General features: G+C 37.9%; 1 long non-coding RNA gene across 1 annotated transcript; it reads right to left on the bottom strand.

The window, feature by feature from the left end:
* Window positions 1–5,780: 5,780 nt before the first annotated feature.
* On the bottom strand, window positions 5,781–10,437 carry LOC121327686. The gene is made up of 3 exons (XR_005951598.1): window positions 10,354–10,437; window positions 9,530–9,594; window positions 5,781–7,215 (listed from the first exon to the last, which is right to left on the bottom strand). It is a non-coding gene; the product is annotated as an uncharacterized LOC121327686 (long non-coding RNA).
* Between the last annotated feature and the right edge of the window lie 5,006 nt (window positions 10,438–15,443).

Genomic DNA, 15,443 nt, shown 5'->3' with positions numbered 1-15,443 from the left:
TGACCAGCAAAACTTTCATCTGATGGTATTACAGTGGGATAGTAACTGAATTTCACCCATTGTCTGGATTTGCAATTCTAACAGGGTGGAGGCTGGGCATGAACCAGCAACCCCATGCACTGCAAATAAGCGTCTTAACCACAATGCGCAAGAACCGGGCTCGTCTGATTGGACAGAATCCATAACGGCAGTGTATCGCACAATACTGCCAGTTTCACACCCATATCAATCATGAGAATCATTTTAACTTTCTTATCATTTGAACTGGTTCCGCTTTTATTGTGCTCAGTATTCTTAAGTTATTTTTTATGTTATTTTAAATACAGTACAATAGATAAAAGGCTGCAACCTGGCATCTTTGCAGCAGGTCACATGATCTGGTTACATCTTAACAACTGGAGGGAAGAGGCACCAGGAAGCAGCGGCAACTCTTCATCTACAGCATTGATATCCCCAACTGTTGTATAAAATACAAACAAAAACCCAAACAATCTTCAGAAAAGAGTAATATGTATAATGTTAATGAGATAAGAGGTGCAAAGCACTCCTTTGAATGATACAGAAAACTCCAGTGTGCAGTACAGTGGCGAGACTTGAGAAATGGGGCCATTGTGGGCTGTTTCATAGCCATGAAAGATTCCAGAGGTATGTCACTGCCTAATCAATGCACTATTATGGATCACAACATTTAAGTCCGAGACAGGGTAGGGTTAAATCCAGTGGTTCCAGAGCTCAATTTAATCCATCTTGTGAACTTAAGTACACCATTTAGATGATATTACACAGTAGCAGACCGTTTGAAGGAACCTCCAAGTATGTAATTTAAGCTTTCACTGACTTAAATGAGATTAGCCAGAAACAGTGCTGTTCATTTAGGCAGTAAAACTTAATGCTGCATCATTTTTATTAAAGTTATTTTATTGTTTATGTGAGAACTGTGTAGAGACTAATGTCGGACTAATGTAATACATAATGAAGGTAAGTTGAATGTGAAACCAGAACGGTGTGTGTGTGTGTTCATGTGTGTGTGTGTGTGTCTATACATATATACACACACACACACACACACACACACACACACACACACACACACACTTATACTTTCAAAAGCTATTACTTTTTTTTTTTTTTTAAATGTGGTACATACAGCACAGATATAGCAAAGGTGGCTTGGTGGGTCAGGTGGTCAAAGAAAGGCGCTTGTTACCAAGAGGGTCCTGGTTCAATCTCAGCCACTGACTCACTGTGTGTGACCCTGTCCTTGAGCAAGTCACTTAACCTCCTTGTGCTCTGTCCTCCGGATAAGATGTAAAACCAAATCATACTGTAAGCGACTGCAGCAGCAGTTGTGAGTTCACCCCCTAGTCTCTCTGTGTAAGTTGCTTTGGATAAAAGTGTCTGCTAAATGACTAACTCATGATAATAATTATAATTAAAGGTAGAATAATATATTTATTGTAAACACTGCTGGGTGTTCTGTAACTTATTCAAATAGTTGTTTTTTTTTTTCATTTATCTACACATCCTACCCCACAACTTCCAAGTGAAAAAAATATTCAAAAAATTTGTAGGAAATTAATTAAAAATGAAAACTGAAATAGCTTAGTTGGATAAGTGTCCACCCTCCTTGTAATAGCAACCCTAAATTAGCTCAAGTGTAACCAATCGCCTTCAAAATCACACACCAATTAAGTGGCCTCCACCTGTGTTAAATTGTAGTGATTCACATGATTTCAGGATCAATTCAGCAGTTCCTATCGGTTCCCTCTGCTGGGTAGTGCATTTCAAAGCAAAGACTCAACCATGAGCACCAAGGCGCTTTCAAAATAAGTCCAGGACAAAGTTGTTGAAAGGCACAGATAAGGGGATTTGTATAAAAAAAATATCAAAGGCCTTGAATATCCCTAGGAGGTCGGTCAAGACAATTATTAAGAAGTGGAAGGTGTATGGCACCACTAAGACCCTGCCTAGATCAGACCGAGCAAGAAGGAGACTGATCAGAGAGGCTACCAAGAGGCCAATGGCAACTTTGCAAGAGCTACAGGCTTTTATGATCAAGACTGGTCAAAGTGTGCATGTGACAACAATATCCCAAGCACTCCACAAATCTGGCCTGTATGGTAGGGTGGCAAGAAGGAAGCCATTACTCAAGAAAGCCTGCCTTGAAACCCGTTTAAAGTATGAAAAAAAGCACTAAGGAAATTCTGTAGCAATCTGGCAAAAAGTTTTGTGGTCTGACGAAACTAAAATGGAACTTTTTGGTCTGAAGGCAAAGCGTTATGTTTGGCGAAAACCCAACACAGCGAATCACCCAAACAACACCATCCTTACTGTGAAGCATGGTGGTGGCAGCATCAAGTTATGGAGATGTTTCTCATCGGCAGGGACTGGGGCACTTGTCAGGATAGAAGGGAAAATGAATGGATCAAAGTACAGAGAAGTCCTTGAGGAAAACCTGCTGCTCTCTGCAAGAAAGCTGAAACTGGGATGGAAGTTCACCTTTCAGCATGACAACGACCCAAAGCACACAGCCAAAGCTACACTGGAGTGGCTAAGGAACAAAGAGGTAAATGTCTTTGAGTGGCCCAGTCAAAGCCCCAACCTAAATCATTTGAATGTTTATGGCATGACTTGAAGATTGCTGTCCATCAACGCTCCCCAAGGAACTTGATAGAGCTTGAACAGTTTTGTAAAGAAGAATGGTCAAATATTGTCAAATCTAGGTGTGCAAAGTTGCTAGAGACCTATCCCAACAGACTCACAGCTGTAATTGCTGTCAAAGGTGCCTCCACCAAGTATTAACTCAGGAGGGTGGAGACTTATCCAATTATGATCTTTCAGTTTTGTATTTTTAATATATAATTTTTTTCTCATTTCTGAAAAAAGTTCAAGGGGGTGTAGACTTTCTATAGGCACTGTAACATGACACACACGACCACACATCCCACACAAGATATAATATATATATATATATATATATATATATCTATATATATATATATATATATATATATACAACTGGTACAACTTTTGGTAAGCACTACCATCAACTATCAGGTAATGCCCAATAGTAAGTGTTTTATTGTGATTATAAATCAGTAAACAGATACAGTGCCTTTTTTTATTTTATTTTACAAAATTAATTGACAATTTACCTTTTCAATGTTTTACTTTCCTCACCATTGTTCTTTCTGAAAGTGATGTGGTTCTATTTCAGTGTATTCTTCCTATCTGAACAACACTGGCTGGAAAAGAGCATCTAAAAGAGCTGTTTAACATGGAGAGATGGAGAATGTCTACCAAGTGACCTCATTCTGGAGCTAGAAAGTATAGTCATTATAATAACTGTGGCTCAGGCCCATTTCAAGTGGTGCCAAGCTGGGTTTGAATTATTCTTTAATATATTATATCTTTACAAAGTGTCTCCATTTGGAGCATTGAACAGAGTTAAGCGTTTCATTATGACAGAAACCAAAGAGGTCAAGACTAAGCTTTTCTTTTCTTTTTTTTTTTTTTTTATGCACGCCGAGACCAAATGTCACTGCTCCAGAATGGCTAAAACAAATTGCCGTTCAGGGTGGGGGGCACAGTGGAACTGCAATTTGAGCTCCCTGCCCCTGTAATTCCATTGCATTGAATCTCTAGAACTGCATTCCATCAACACATGACACTCTCTGACCTTGTCTGCAGGGGTTTAGCTACTGTAATTCTAAACTGTAAAAAAAAACATGTTGTCGCTACACTTGCTTATTCAATGCTTTTCCATAGAAGACGGCTTTAGACGTGGTTCTTATTGTGCAATAGGTTATCAGTGTACACAAGTCAGCATGACTATATGGATTTATAACTGTGTGATAAAGTGGCTGAGTGGGAGCAGGTGCAGGAGTCATGCACTGCATGAAAGAAGCAGACAGAGATCATTGTAATCCGGTTTGGAAATGTTTTTATTGGAGTTTTTCAGGTATGGTGACCAAACAATAATTCACCGGCAATAGACACCGATGTGTACAGGACGGGGTAAATAACACAAGAAAAGACAGTCCCAAATAATAAACAATATCCGCCACATAATAATACAAAATGGTCACCAGTCCTATGTATGTGCAGTAGTGCTCATGGTGGGTGATACAAGATTATATTTGTGACAATGGTGAAGTGTTGTCCGGTTTAGTGCTGGCCCTTGGTGACAGCTGTGTTAGCTTTCTAGTAACGTACAAGACAAGACGAAACAATTACAAACAAACAAAACACAACACTCATGATACAGTTTCTGGTTACTTTCTTTTAATCCTTCACTGTTCTATCCACAACAAACCAATGCGAAGGAACAGATTACGATTACGACCCCTTGGTAAACAAGTGCAACAGCCTTTCCAATCTACAGCTGCCACGTCGTTTCCCTTCCAGGTCAATGTGTTACTGAAACTGAGTCTCGCCCCCTTCCAGGCTGGCTGACGTCCCTTGAACCTGTGGAAAGAACTGTCACACCAGCCCGTCCACGGAACTCAGTTCTCGCTTCTTAGCACCCTCACAGGTCGGGACAGAGATTTACAATCAAGAATCATTGTATTTCTGTCACAAGCTGTTATGGTCATTTAAACTTCTTTACAACAATTGAAAATACAGTAGAAATGGTATTAACATATTGAGAGTCGCAATAGTTCATATATGACCAAACTTTAGGTGAAGTCCAGGGCCTGCTGGTATAATCAATCAATCTTTCTTATATATAGTGCCTTTCATAGCAGACCACCATCACAAAGCGCTTTACAAGATGCAGTAAATACAAGAAAATCCATACTACTTCAAATACAGAGAAATCCATAATACATGCTATACAGTAAAAAACAATGCATAATACATTAAATACAGTGGAAAGTACATAATACATAATAATAGCATAATACATGAATTAGTGCACTAAATACAGTGGAAGCTGCATAATACATGAAACAGTGCATTAAATACAGTGGAAAGTGCATAATACATGATAGTAACATAATATGTGAAATAGTAGCAGTAGCTAATAGCAGATATTAGGCTTAAAGAGCTTATAAAGTACTACAGTCAAGTCTCCAATGCATATTGATACACAGTGTCCAAAAACATTTCACATATACATAAATAACCAAGTTAGCATAAAGGGTCAAGACAGATAACTATATCTAACAAAGAGGCTAAGTTATTAAACATTTCTTAAGCAGAAATTACCTTCTTGATGAACGGTCCAGCCCAGTAAATCCATAAACCCTCATTGGCGCTCTCTGCTGAATAAGTAAAGTATTGAGTTTACATTTGAAGCTGCACTGCTGGATCCCAACGCTAGACTTGTATTGAGTTATCGCGTGATATGAGGCAGCACTGCGGTCCTTCCCTATGGGACACACTGTATATGTCAGGTTATGGTAGGATATGGAAATATAGTGACAGTCTACCCCAAAACATGCTGTCAACAAAGAGCGTTTACATTCAAATTAAAGCTAATGAATCATAGGGCACTTTAGTAGATGCAGCAGGCACTTTTTTTGTTAACTATTTAAAAAGATCTTACTAACAAATTTTTGTTATTTTTTTTTAAAGATTAGTTCATTAAAAAGTGAATTCTAATAAACAAGGCCTACCCAGTCGTTCATTTTAAAATTTGAAATCTTTACCTCCAAGTTCACTGTACTTAAAAAACAATTATTGTTATTTATACCATTGCTTTCTAGATAAAAATCCATTAAAAAAAATATTTTTCTTCTGTTTCTTTTGCTTTTTATTTTAGAATACATCAACAAAGTTGTTAATATTTTAAATGAAATGTCTCCAGATACCGGGAAAACACAGAGTATTGCATTTTTCCCGTAAGCGGTCACATGGGATGCAGAGATTATGTGACGTGGGTGGGTTGTGGAGAGTGCGAGTGAGACGAGATTGTGAGATGGCGTCGAGTGAGCTAAGACACAGTCCTGGCTATCGGTAGTTATCCACTTACAGTAGGGTGGGCAAACGTAATTTAACTAACAAAAAAACCGAACTGGTTTTTGTAAACAGCTTTCATCTAACTTAAACATATCTGAAATTTAAAAAAAAAAAAAAACACAAAAAATGTTTTAAATGTGTAATAAATACGGACCAAGCCTCCCTTTAACTTTCACCCAGCGGCCATCTTGGATATTTTTTTTTTTTTTAAGTCTCTGCCAACTTTGAGCTTTGGTAATTAAAATTGGAAACATTAATGGATAAATTATTGATGGGACCAAAAGGACCAATGTCTACTCCTGGGATGCCAAAGATCAACACAACTGCCTGGCATTGGGTTATTAAAATAAGTACTAGTTACAGAATATGTTCATTTGAATGACTTTATTAAAATGTGTTATCACCACATGTCTTTGAGTGATAAGCAATAAACAGCATTTACATGGCATGTGTATACATTGGTGTCATCATCAGATGGTGCTTTAATGTAAGATCTGTAGCTATAGTGTGGCACATCAGCATTCTTCTCATATGTAGAACAGCCATATGAATGTTATTGTTCCAGCTGCTGTAGTCTTATTAATAAAATACCCCCTTGTCTTCCAGGAGAATAATGTCGTAATTTTGAGTCGTGACACATCGCCGGAAAAATAGAATTCTTCTAATATGTACAGCAGCCATGTGCATAGCAACTGCCTGTTTTAAAATAAAGTGTTAGGGCTAGTTCATACTTCTGCCGCAGATGAATGTGCATCTTCACTCTGACTATGTAGCAAATGTTGACATTTTTCAACATTATCCAACCCTATGCAATTTTAGGTCGCAGACGCATGAGAAAAGGCTTTACGACTTTCCGAAAAAGATGCACATCGCAAGAGTGTGGATGGCATTATTCTGACCTATCGCACAGGATCGCAGACCCTCGACTCTGACCACAATCTGAAGTCTGAACCAACCTTTTGACTAATGCAAGACATGGAGGCTTAAATTTAAATTGTATACAGATTGCAATCTCTTCCCTTTCCTTTCTATGGAAAAGTAGCTTTTTAATTGTGGGGGAAATAGAATGGATTTCACAGTGGCAGTTGTCGGATTGGAAATTCCCTTTAATCGTTAAGTTTCCCTGGGCTAGAGTTTCCGGGTTAACCTTTTAAGTAAATCAACAAATCTCCCTGTCACAGCATGTAGACAGACTAGGGCCTTTTTGAAAGCAGGAAGTCTTGCATCAATGATCAGCTTGCATCAAAGCATCTGTAAAATAAGAACATCAACTAATATTAGGACTAATAGAGAACCTTGTCCAAATGGCAGCAGCATGGTTTGTTTAACAGTTTAATGAATTGTTTCCTCTCAAGAATAATTGCAGCTTTGTCCATTAGGGTTTCTATAATTACACTAACCACACAGATTCTGTAGCCATTAGGTCAATCGTTTTTCCTCAAGCAATTTTCTGGTTACCTGATTTGGCCTGCAGCCCAATGTTTCCATGCACTGCGAAGGAAATCCTCCATTTCCTAATGACTGGAATTGTATACATTGAGATTTTCAGGTCCCACTCAGCCCTGGACTGTTTAGTTTTTTGCTGTTTGTTGGAAAAGGGACCAAAACTGTACTTTCAGCTTTGCTACACCCACATCTGTTAGTTTAGAAGTGAATCTCTCGCCTCAGTTATGGATTCAACCAGCGATATGTGATTTCACTTTTCTAAACAGCTGTTGAGCCGAGCGAGGCTGGCCTGGTTGTCACCAGATGTGATGATTGTTGGTCTCGTTGCTTCCACACAAGAACCGTTTGACATGATAAGCAAACTGGAAGTGAGGCCTCACTGCGAAAAAATCTGGATAAGCTCTAGTTAGTGAGCTCAACATAGGCTTATTGTTCATCTGTCTGTCCAGCTGCTTGTCTGTCTGTACAGTATGTTTGTTATTAAGAGTGTGTGATGCACAGATTCAGTTCTGATGAAACTTGGTCTGGTTGTGCTATTGAGTGCATTCGAATGTGGGGGTATACAAAGGAATTGTCTTTGTGTCTAACTTAATTTTTCACAGGTGCATACAGTACATATAGTTCATAGTTCATAGCGGTCTTATTTTTGTATGCTACTGATATCTCTAATTTTGAATTTATAGGTGTGGCAGGAGGATGAATGCTACTTTCTGCTTGTTTCTGTTCATTATGTAGCTTTAATCGCTGCCTTAACTTATCAATTATCTATTTTTTAATAAGTGAACAAATCCAGAATAGTCTTCTTCTGTAGTACTGTTGTTCTCAGGATGCATTCACCCCACTGAAAAAAGTATACTTTCAAGCTCCAATTACCTGGAACAAATGTGTCAACAGATTCAAAGTTCAGCAAGTGCTGCTGGAGCTGCTAAAAATACACAGCTATTTGTTTAAAGGGTTTTTTCTTCCTTGGTCGGTTTTCATGCTGAAAGTTGATAAAGTTAACCTTAACCAATACTTTGAGTTACCGAGTCACTCAGCAGACTTGTTGATGCTGAAGCACTGGGGACCTTTAAGACCCAGAATGACAAAGTTTTTAGATCAATCCTATTAGGAACCAGGCGAGCGTAGATGGACAGATTGGTCTCCTCTTGCTCATAAATGTTCTAATGTCCTCATGAAAGCTTGTGACTCTCACCTGAAATGTTGTATTCCTAATGGTGGGTTCATAATATGTATTTATTTTGATTGATTCATAATTCACAATTTTGGTTTTATAATGGTGAGGGAATAACACTGGCACAGTCACAGATTTGCATATCAAAGTTCCTTCAAAACATCCCACAAACACAACCGCAATCAATTCCAAGCAGCAAGCAAACACCCTTTTCATAGTCTTCTCCTTCAGAAACAGCATCCTATAGGTTCTACTAAAAGACTGGCCCTGTGGGCTTAAAAGCATTAACTCCAGTGCAGTGTTTGCACTAGTTTTATGTATATATTTATTTTTACATACTAAGGTGCACCCAGGGACCCTTCAACCCATAAAGTGTTTAAATTATTTATTTAATGTTTTGCAACATCGCCAATTTGAGGAGAGGGAGGTGGGGGTGTCATTGTTCTCCTGAAATGTGGCTGGCAACTGGAATCAGAAGCAATAAATCAAGGTCAGTTGCAATGTCATCTGGCCCACATTGACTTGCAGCCATGCCTTCAGCCTATTATACTTATCCAATTCTTAACATTTTTTAGACTGCATGTCATGGTGCCGCCAGTGTGAAGTTATACTTTCTTCTATTTTTATTTTGTACATTATACTTTGAAGATTACCTTCAGTCCTAAAGACAGTTTGTTCTCTTATTCCAGAGGTACATGCTGTTCTGGCCTTCCAGCACAGGGAAATCTTTGTTTTAATCTTTATAGCTGCAAGGACACCGTTCACTAAATGTCTGACCTTGAAGGAACAGCATGAGTCCTGGGCAGTGAGTGTGTTGCATGTGAAGGCCCCTGCTAGTTCAAGTTGGGAGTACTGTCATTAGTACCAAGTGCCAAGTTTGAGATTATCAAGCACTGCCTTAGGACTGGGTTAGGGATTAAACACATGTTTGGCACAGGGGCTCACCATAGGCAGATCTGAATGACCTCAGGCTGGGATAAAGGAAACTGAGATGAGACGAGACCTGAAAACTGAAAGTCAAAAACAGAACAGAACATGAGAACATTCCTCCCACTTATGCAGCAAAGGTTAAATTAAACCTGTCAGGATGTGAGTGGTGAGTGTAAATAAACAAAGTCCAAACAATATTATAATCTCCCAAAACAGTCCATATTCATTTGTAAATAATGAAATTATAATCATCCACTCTACCATCAATTTCATTGGGGGTATACGGCAGGAATTGCAGTCCTAAAACAACAACAACAACAACAATAATAATAATAATAATAATAATAAGAAGAAGAAGAAGAAGAAGAATAATAAGAATAATAACAACAACAACAACAACAACAACAACAACAAGAGAGAGGATAGCAGTTTGACTACCTTCTGTCTCTGTCACAAAACCCAAGTCTGAAATTCTTAAGATTTAAAAGCATTCTTTTTATTTCTTTTTTTTTTTTTTTTAATTCAAACTAGGTTAAAAATGGATGCAAAAAAATATTATTCTGCTTGAATGAATGCTTGATTAAGTTGCCCATAAAACTATAGGAAGTATCTTTGCTCTTTGAATGAAAACTTATTTGGCTAATGAATGCATTTTACAAAAAATAAAGATAAATTTCACATAACACTGTGCAGAATTTTTCTCTGACATTTTCTGCTCTGCTAAGACTTAAACATTGTGGTCTGTGATAAATAAGTTTTAAAGCATATGATAACCTTTTAGCATAACTAGAAGACATTGCTGCTCAGGTATTGTGAGGAAGAAATATGTTAACACTTACCAGTAAGGGGTAAAGTTCACAAATACAAATGTACATCCTCTTGACAACCAATTGTAGGGGCTGCTGCGGTGTCTTGCAGTCGGGTTACTGAGGTTCCTACCTGAAGACATTGAGCCTACAGTGTTCCTATAGCAACCAGCCCTGGCAGAGCAAGGGGGAGTTTCAAACATACCGCTGAGCCCTATTCCTCAGGTATAGCCAGACTCTGCACACTATCAATCACACAAGCCAAGCAAGTGAAACTTGTTTTTCAGTAACCATTTCGAAAGAAAATCATCTCTTTTGAAAGAATTTGTCTCTGGCAAAGACTCTGGATAATAATGTGCCACAGATTGTATTGCAAATTAATACTTTCCCAGCAATAACTCAAAATAATTGTCATAGGCTGACTGAGGAACCATGAAACACAACCGACACGCAGGGAGAAGTGAATGCTAACTAATTCTTAAAAATAGTAATAATAATGCCTTGTTGTTCTTGCCAGTGTGTTCGTGCAATATCTTCCACTTTGGGTTAGAAAATGTTTACCCAAGATCCCAAGCCCCACACCTGAGATGGCACATCCTGTTTTCCATTCAGTAGTCCTGAGGTGTAAGAAATGGCCAACAATGGCATTGAAACTTGAATGATCAGAATCCTGATGGTCTGCTGCTACGATAAAAATGACTCAACTCTTCTATCACCTTACACTGGCCTACAGAGCAATAGCGAAAACAAACCATGTTGTTTATGTATAGCAATAGCACGACAGTACTGCACGCCCTGGGTGTGTTGTGAGGCATGAGGCATTTATAAAAACATTTTTAAAAAAAGATTTTAAACTTTAAACTATTTTATTATTGAATGTATCTTTCCAGTGCAAAGTAACTCCTAAGCTTTGCTTGTAGTCTACAAATGGGCTTGAATAACTTATTATGGCTGAATTAATTGTTCATTTGTTTTTGTAGATATGCAAATGTATTTACTTATGTGTTTATATTTATACTGCAGTTTGAACGTATCATTTTTCTATTTAAAAAAACAAACAAACAAAAAAAAAATTAGAATAAAACTGCTCGCCTACATGTCCGGTATCTAAATTTGATGTTTGAAATTACTGTTTCCCTACAGTAATGATTATCTGCACCTTTAGATCTGAAATGCCAAACCTTTGTTTATTTTCAGCAGCAGTCCCAGACTCAGGGTGGGAACATCAGCTGAGCTTGCCTGCTGGGTGTCACTCATATACCCTGTTTCAAGCTTTTTTCACTGCTGCAATAGCTGTCGACTTTATATATATATATATATATATATATATATATATATATATATATATATATATATATATATATATATATATAACAAAAACAATAAGAGGTTTTGCAGACCCAAACAATAATAAAAACCACAAATACCACCCCACAATAATACATACACTGTCACCAATAGTGCTCCTTGTGGGTGATACTGTTTAGTTTACAGTGACAATGGTGCAGTGATGTTCCAGCTTTAGTGCTGGCCCTTGGCGACAGCTCCGGAAATGTGTTAGCCGTGTAGTGTACAAACAAGAAGATTTAATACACAGACAAATAAACACACAACACACACGATATGTGTTATTTTTAGTTTTTGCTTTCTTTCACTGGTTTGCTCTCAGTCTTTCTCGGTTCCCATGTAAACCAATGCAAACGAACACATTACGATTCTCTGTTCCCTTTTATGCTGTCACTCATGGCTCCTTGGCAAACGAGTGCAACCGTCTCTCCAACCTGCGGCTGCCACGACGTTTCCCTTCCGGATCAATACGTTCTTGCAACGGAGTCTCGCCTTCTTCCAGACTGGCCGACTTCTCGATCCTGGGAAAGAACTGTCATACCAGCCCGTCCAAAGAGATTTACAACCAATATTCATTGTATTTCTGTCACTATATATATATATATATATATATATATATATATATATATATATATGATATATACAATGATAGAAATATAGAATATTATAGATATTATTCTATCTATATATATATATTTTTAGCAGGGAGGGGGTGAATTTCCTCCCTGCTAAAAAAGAAACATGTGAGAGTGTATATTCGTGTTAAGTGTTAATTGTTTTATTGTTTAATTATGAGTTATCCCCTGCACCTGGTGGTTATTGTAAATTAAAGCCAGGTGCAGGGTAAAGGAGCCCGGTTGATGGTGATTTCAACCGTACGAAAGGTAGTGTGAAAAAGCCTTTATGTGTGTTCTGTTTTTGTTAGTTTGTGTTACAGGTAAACAGCTTAGCTGTCCTGTTTTAGTTAGGTTTCTTTGTTGGTGTGTAGTTAATGCTCAAGTGAGAACTAGGTGTTTATTTTGTTTTGTGTGTTTGGTTTCAATAATTTCTTATCGCGTTGCGACTTTTTGTAGGAAACACAGGACCCAGGACGAACTTTCCCCGTTTGTTGTAGACACAAACATTTAGTATACTGTATATATATATATATATATATATATATATATATATATATTATAATATATATATATAGATATATATATATATCGAATATATTAAGCTTGCAATAATTTTACCCTAATTTAGAATGGGTAGCCTTGTGGTGTAGTTCAACATCATTATTATATTGAAACTGTGTTTTAAACCAAAGAAAGTACAGTTTTTTGTTTTCTCTTTTTTAATTTTATAAAAGTAAACTGCTTGGCCAAGTTGCAGTTCTTTGCTGGGATTTCACAGGGAGTGCTACAATGCCTCTGGTACTCCTGTAGGCAATATCAGCAGAGACTGAATCTCCTCAACAGAAAACAGCGCCTCCTACTGGCCAGCTTCCAGACTTCCGATGCTGTCATCACTTCTGACCTTTAGTTCTCCTGAGGTGTTGCTTCAGTGATTACACTTAGACATTCAAAAGAGAAAAATAAAGTGGAAATAATTGAATAAATACAAACAAAAAACAAAAACTAGTAACCTCTAAAGCTGAGAAAGGGACCATATTGGTTCATTAAACCTCTTTCGCAACAGTTAACTACCTAAAGCAGTAATTAGCGGATGCCAGTGCGTGCTTCATTGGGCCTGATTTTCTGCTCAATATAGAACTAACTGTGCTTAACCAAAACATATTTTGTTGGCTATTTTTAAGTTGTGGAATGATAAAATGTGGATGTGAGCACGAACTTATCCGAGAAATGAGCTGCTAGACTAGCTCTTCAGATTTGTGGGTGTGTGGAAATTCAAATTTCTTGAGTTTGTCCTACTAAAAAAACGCATTAAACGTACCCGATTTAAGAATAACCATAAAAGTCTCTAAAGAAAATCCAGTTGTGGCTTATCCCAGTGGGGTATAGATGAGAAAACCAACCCCTGAGCAAGCTTGATCTGATTCATTAATATCTATTTTGAACAGAGAAACAAAAATTCACTATTAAGAGAAAACCAGTAGATAGTAATTGCTTCCAGAAGCTGGATTGATTTTGGAAAAGTATGAAATAGCTAACCTTTGTTTGAACTTTATCTTACAATTTGACAAATAATTATTTTACGGAATGCAGCAGTTTGAAACCCATCTTAAATGGTGTGTAATTTATAAGCATTATTTACATATTTGCTGTTAAATTACACACCATTAGGAGTAAATGCTTCCATATGCATGGGCCCAGAATTTTCTCCACTGCTTAGATAAATAAACAAAGAGCAGACAGGGCCTGCTTTATCTGTTGTCTTTTGTCAGCTGGTCATTATTTTAATTACAAAGTCATCAAAGTTTAACACTTTTAGTGTGCCAACCCAAGAAGATTGGCAGCATGTTTTGTGCAAGCAGAGACATTACTCTGGCAGCAAATAAAAAATACTAATACAGCAGGGTTCATTTGTGCCAGATCACACCTGTATCAGAGCGATGCAGACAAAATAATGACATGCACACTTGCTTGCTGAACAAAAACTGTCTATTGGTTAATCTGTTACACTTATCTCCCTATATAAAAGTGTCGCTTCCTGCACCTAGGACTAGCCATATTGAACAGCGTTAAACAGCAACTGTGAACTGGAACGCAAGCATGAATAATTAGAGTGAAGACAGTACAGCACTGGATCCCAGATCCGGTACCTTTTTGTCTGACAGGCGAGAATTATACGGTTTGCAAATGATGCATGAAAGTAATTATTTTTTTTTTGTTGCAAAAAATAAATTTATATACATAACATGTACAGTAAAAAAAATGCTTTCCTGTTCCATTAATTGAATGACAAAAGTGTACTGTACTATAATGAAATAGCAGGCATGTGTTTGGCAGGTGCCTTCTCTCGCTCTGTCTGTGGAGCATGCCGATCTGGTGGAGGGAGTCTTGGGGTGGGTGGCGTGACTGAGCGGACCAGAGGAGGAGAGTTATTTTCCATTGTCAGCTCCACTGGAGCAGGAATCGAGACTCGCAGTCGATGGAAAGCAGCAGTGTGCTGATAACATAATCAACTTCTGTTTGCTCCATTTCCGATTGCCTCGTTGCTCCCTCTCTGTCTTCATGCCAGTTTGTTCAAAAGACCTTCAAGTTATTTTCAAAAGCTCACTTCTGTCAACTGGAGACTGGGGTTACGCTGCTCTTGAAAAGATATTGCACATCTCCCCAAAAATGAACGGGTTTATTTTAGAAAACTGCTTACAAACCCCTCGAATTCAAGGTTATAGAATACAGAGTAATATTATTAGAAGAACTATAGATGTAAACAATTAGCCAATGTGAAGCAAAGCAAAATATAAAGGTTAATTAGTCAATTAACACATTTTAGAATTTAGAATTAGGCTAGTTAGAAAAAACATACTATGAACCAACTTCGAGAAAGATATTAGTCCTCTCGGCCTGCAACTCTAAAAACTGCTCCTGATCCATGCAGAAGGCTTTCAGTGAATTTATCATGCTTTCCAAATACTTTGAAAGGCTTTCCCTGGCACATCGCTGTTTGGGGTCTTCTCGATTCTCTCTCCCAGACAACTGTTGCTCAGTTCTAGTGATCCTGCAGGGTCCAGTGAATAGGATCCATTGAGCCATGACTTCCTGAGTGCAGGACCAAGCTAAAGGGGGCGGCACCTCCTTCCTGCCGTCCTTCCTCTGCCAGCTCTCTGG

The sequence above is a fragment of the Polyodon spathula genome, chromosome 2 (genome assembly GCF_017654505.1).
Source record: "Polyodon spathula isolate WHYD16114869_AA chromosome 2, ASM1765450v1, whole genome shotgun sequence".
NCBI lineage: Eukaryota > Metazoa > Chordata > Actinopteri > Acipenseriformes > Polyodontidae > Polyodon > Polyodon spathula.
The sequence above is the reverse complement of the archived record's forward strand: the minus strand, read 5'-3'. Positions and strand labels throughout refer to the sequence as shown.